This window comes from Hevea brasiliensis, chromosome 11 (genome assembly GCF_030052815.1).
Source record: "Hevea brasiliensis isolate MT/VB/25A 57/8 chromosome 11, ASM3005281v1, whole genome shotgun sequence".
Classification (NCBI taxonomy): domain Eukaryota; kingdom Viridiplantae; phylum Streptophyta; class Magnoliopsida; order Malpighiales; family Euphorbiaceae; genus Hevea; species Hevea brasiliensis.
Window position 1 is genome coordinate 82127624 of NC_079503.1, and position 5854 is coordinate 82133477.

The following is a 5854-nucleotide window of genomic DNA, read 5'->3' on the forward strand; positions in this document are numbered from 1 at the left end:
TCAACTCTTTGGGAGACAGAAAATTACACGGGTCCATAGCCCAATTTACACGGACCATGTAATGTCTCTAGCAGAATAACTAAGAGACAGAAGGTTACACGGGGCTCCTTGTATTTTACATGGGCCATGTAACATATCTAGTAAAGCAACCCGAGAGACAGAAAGTTACAAGAGTCCCAGAGCTCATTTACACGAACCGTGTACTATAACAGATTTTGAAAATTTCGGGCAAAAATTTACATGGCTTTATATGCTGGGACCCGTGTAGTGATACACGACCCATGTATTTCATTGCAGACAAGACTCCTAAGACACGAAACGCGGGAAACGAAGAGTCCTAATGGCTTTTTAAATGCACCCCTAGCATTAAAACCCTTCATAAATACAAAACCCTTCATCTACTCCCTTTTTAGCCTATAAAAACCTCTCAAATCTCATCTTCCTTCACCAAAATCCTACTCTTCTCCTTCCCAAAAACTCATCCATGGCTCCTGCGAAGAGATCTGTAAGAAGGATCGGCTCTTCTTCAAGGCAAAGAGGAGAATCCTCACCTTCTCCACCCCAGCCTCCATCGCAACCACAGCCACAACCCACTCCACAACCCGAAATCTCTATTCCTTGGGGATTTCGAAATGATACCCACAAAGCAATGTGCACCCGACTTCATGCCCGAAAAATATCCTCCACCAAATACATGGATTTTTCGCTTTTAGAGCAAATCAATGGGCTACTTGGCAGCATTGGGTGGACAAGGTTCGCCCAACTCCAATTTTCGGCCTACAAAGACACAACGCTGAAATTTTTGGGTAGCTTCAAGGCCAACTTATGGCCTACCAATAGGGAGGACAGGGGCAGAATTGAGTTTCGCCTACTTGGTGTAGACTAGGTAATGAACATGGACGAGTTCAATGCCATCTTCGGCTTTGACAGTGCCAGCCACCAAGAGATCCCAAGGAACCGAATGCTGTATAACAACATCAACTTTTGGGATTCCATTGCACCGAATACAGAGCCCTACAACTCTAGCAAATCCAAATCAATAGGCATCACTAGTCCAACACTGCAATATACGCATCGGTTTGCCGCTCACACCATCATGGGCCGTGGCGACAACGTTGGCATTGTTAACGCCAGCGAGCTATTTTTCCTATGGTGCATGGTAACTGGACAGCGATGCAGTACTGGCTTTTTCTTGTGCAACCATCTCCGATGGCTCTGTCAACAGTCTACTGTGCACATCGTACTTGGTGGCCTTGTCACCACCATTGCCCTCCACTTCGGCTTCGTTCCAAGACATCACAGACTGCGCTTTGTTACTGGAACATCGAGAATTGATCAAACTATCTGCATATCCATGGGGATATGTAAGAACGTGGGCAACAAATGTTACTTGGTGGATGCTGAAGGAAACACCATCCCTCGGAGAGACGAGGCAAGAGAGGGACCTGGTGAGACTTCACAGCCTCAAGAAGAAGGGCAAGGGCGGATGTTCGAAGAATCCCCCATTTAAGTGCCCCCACACACACCACCACTGACAGATCCAGTCCTCGCATACCTGCAAAGTATGGAGACCACAATATACGGCAGGATGCGAGCTATCGAGGACAGCCTCTAAGAAGCACACAACGAGCTGGACATACTAATGGACAAACTAGATGAAGAGGATGAGGAGGAAGAGGAGCAAGGATTACCAGCATCACCATCATCATTATCAGAGGCCTTTTAGAGATAGGACTATAGGATAGGATCTTTATTGTAATATCTTACATGCCCTAGTCCTAACTTGCAACCATAGGTCTCTTTATTTGCTTTATGTTCAAAAATTTTCCATGCTTAATAAATAATATGCTTCCTTAAAATTTTTATACGTTTGCTCTAATTTTGCACATTATATTGACATTGAGGACAATGTCTGGTCTGAGTTTGGGGGGAGGCGGGGGATACATTTGCACTTGCATATCATTACATGCACATCATTGCATTGTTTAAATTCAGCTACATTATTCTTGTGCATCAAAATTTTAGAGAAATTTTGAAAATTTTTGGATTGTAAATTGTGAAACTTAGCACTATAACCAATTTTTAGTAAGCTAATAATTGGACTCCACGGGATAGAAGAATGAACGTATCTAGATAGGCAAAAAGGGATTCTAACATGTTGTTTGTGAAGAAACTAATTTCTTTTATGGAACTAGACTAGTTAAACCTCTTCATAACTATTAATTTATCACATTGAACTTGTAAAATTAGGAGAACAATTTTTGAAACACAAGCAAACTTAAAAATTGCCTCACTAGTTCTAGAACATATCTCTTGGACCTATCAAGGCGAAATCCTAGCATATGCTTAATAAAGAAATGATTAAGGTATTCTTTGATATAGCTTCACTAAGCCTTAGCCACCCCTAATTAAAATATATATCCCTTGTAGCCAACCTGAAGCCTATGTTCATCCCTTAAAATTTATTGCTTACCCATGTTATTCACCTAGCCCCTAACCTAAATACCTACCATACCCTTTTGAGGAAGCAAAATGCATAAAGAAAATGAAGAGAGGATGTGGAACTCAAGAAAGAATGCGAGTGTGCAATTGGAACCAAAGAAAAATTTGCCTTTCCAACCTAGCAAAAGCAATGAGTTTAGGGGAGAGGATAAAAAGGAAAAAGAAAAGAAGTCCCAAGATAAGTATCATGGAAGCATGCTTGGCAATATAACAAGCCAAAAGCCTTTCCACTCCATGCAAAATATGTAGGAAAAAACTCAGTATACTTGGATTTTATCCATACATGCTATCCTCATAATTGCATTCCCTAAAAACCTTTTCATTGGCAACCAAGTTTATCCCTCTAGCCCCATTACAACCATTTTAAAGACCTTTTGATCTTTTGAAAAAGCACATGCTACATTAGTGGAGATAGAAAATTGAGATATGCTTATGGAATTGGAATTGAAATACTTCATCTCAATTACTTACGAAAGAGGCAGATTTGGGGGAGTTAGTGTTTCTTAATTCTATCTCAATAAAATGGGTTATTTGTGGCTTATTAATGGTCTTGTATAGAGGAATAATTAGTCAAAACACCATGAAACAAGGTGAAGTTCCAAACAGGCCGCTATTAGAACCCTTATTTCTTGAAAGAGGGAAAATGGTATGAAGGTTGGAGGAGTTCAATTCTATGCTTATTAAATTGATGGTTGTATTCCTAAGTATACCTAGAAATGTGTTTTAAAACAGAGTTTTGCTTTGCTTGAGGACAAGCAAAAGTTTGAGTTTGGGGGTATTTGATACACTTGAATTATATAGATGTTTTTAAGCACATTTGCATACTATTTCATAGCATTTAGGCAAGCATTTTCATGCATAATAGTTGATTTCAATAGTTTTAGTAATTTCTATTATAAAGCCCTTAATTCCATGTTTTCTGTATCATTTCAGGTGTTTGGGTGAAGCTACAGAAGTATAGGAGTGCAAGAAAAGCTTAGAGGAGTCAAGAGACGGAGAATTACTGCTGATACAAAGTACACGGGTTGTGTAAACTAAGCCCCAGACTCATGTAAATCTCTGCTAGAAGAAAGCCAAGAGAATCGATAAGAAACACAAGTACACGAGTCGTGTAATTAGACCTGTGTAATCTACAGGGACCCGTGTAAGTCTCTACCGAACGCAAGCTTGAAGAAACTTATGGGAACAATAGTACACGGCCTGTGTAGTTGGCACAAACCTGTGTAACTTTCTATGCCAAAACAAGACCACGCGATTCTCCTCCTGCAAGTTACACGGCCCTACTTTATGGGACCCGTGTAGTGACACACGGGGCATATACTATGCTATAGCCAGTTTTATAACGTGAATTTCCCTCCTGTTTTAAGATAAAAATGAGACTCCTAAGGCCCTTTGGACTCAGAATAACCTAACCCTAGAGCAACCAATATAAATAGAAAAGAAAATGTCAAAGGGGGGGGGGGGGGGGGGGGGAAAGACGATTGTCGTGGGGAGAGCTACTGAAGGCTGCGGATGTCGGGTTCCGCGTCAATACCAAAAGAAGTTCTCCAGCTGAAGTTCCACAAGATCAAAGCTGCAAACTATCTTCGGTTCCTTCGTTTCATCTCCCTAGATAGATTTCTATTGCTTTATTTCTTTACATGATTTTCTTTTTACTGTCTTTACTTTTTATCATGATTTTTGCTGAACTCACCATGAGTGAGTAGTTTCCTTATTCTAAATTTAGGAGAGTAATGCTTGTAATTATTATTATGGATGAACATTAGGTTTTATTTACTAGATTTGAGATTCATTTCTTGATTTAATTTCTTGTGATCCTAATGCATGCTATGTGATGGTACCCACTTAGACATGATTGTAGATGTTGATTGAAGGACTGAAAGGTGAAGATTAACATTAGAAAATCAAGATCTTGAACCTAGGAATTCTAACCTAGACATAGGCTGATACCTTTGTGGAACCTAAAAATTGGTCAAAGGTCTTAAAGGATTTTAATTAATTTGATCGCTAAGAAAGTAGGGTTTGAATTAATTAAAATACACCCTAGATGCCTTGAGAGAGAATTTAGGATAACTTAGGGCTAATTTCTATCAAGGAAAATGACTCTCAATTCAGTAAATAAATGAGATAACATCCCTAATAAGATTTAAATGTGAAATCTTAACTCCAGAATTGTTCCAAAAATATATTACTTCATTTTAAGTTTACCATTCTAGTGTTTAAAGTTAACAACTTTACTCTCTAAACATTCAAAAGCCTAGACAGTCAAAATTATTGTATAGATTGGTACTTGCTAAATAAAAAATCCTTGTGAAAACGATACTCTACTTATCACTTTATTACTTGTTAGTGATCCGTGCACTTGCAGGGTTGTAAAACCAGCAAACATGTACTCACCTTGACTTGTTACAGAAAGGACCGGGCCCCAAGTAAGACTAGTTTAAGTCGATCTGCCTATCCTACCCATATCCAGTACCACATATCACGCACGTCGACTTACACAGAGCTCCAAATTACCCTAAGGTGACACCCACATCAATTTCATTAAATAATAATGCTACACAAAGCGTGCCTATAATAGCTATATACATATAATTATAAGTGAATGCATGAGTATGCCTTGTATGCATAATAATATTAAAATTATAAATAAAATCAATATCTACCACAATACACCGGGAATCACTGTGGTGGTTGAGTGGAGGAGGATGGCTGACCCTGATCACCTAAATAATTACATTATAAATTTATCAGCACTAACTCAAAATAAGACTTTAAATAATAAAAAAATACTCTAATTTATGCCGAAAATTTGACAGAGTTTTTTCTGTACGTAGGACCTACCCAACTTGTAAAGTAGCTCAAATTACACTTCTAAAGTCACAAGTCAACTCAATAACGTCACCTGGCCCCTCCTTGTTTCTCCAATCCAAACAAATCTCACACAGTTTGACTATTCAATTATAAGGTTTAAAACTGACATTTTATAAAAGTTATTCAAGCAAGCTTTAAAAATTCTAAAATTTTTGCCTCACAATCCTTAACAATGCTATAAGACTATTGTAAAAGAAATCATAATTTTCTAACCACCCACGAATATTTTATGAATTTTTATTTTAAACCCAATACTAGGTAAATAAGAAAATTTAGAGTTCGGGTTTATCTATGTCAATTCTGACGCTTGAAACACGTTTGGAGCTTCTGAAAATGGTGGTAAGGACTATAATTTTGACCCGTTTCTAAAGCGACTTTGGTAGGTTATCTGTTCAACCCGAAAAAATAGATCCTACCGCCGGTGAAATTTTCACAAAACGAAGGTACCTACACAAAGCTCACAACACTATGAGTTAGA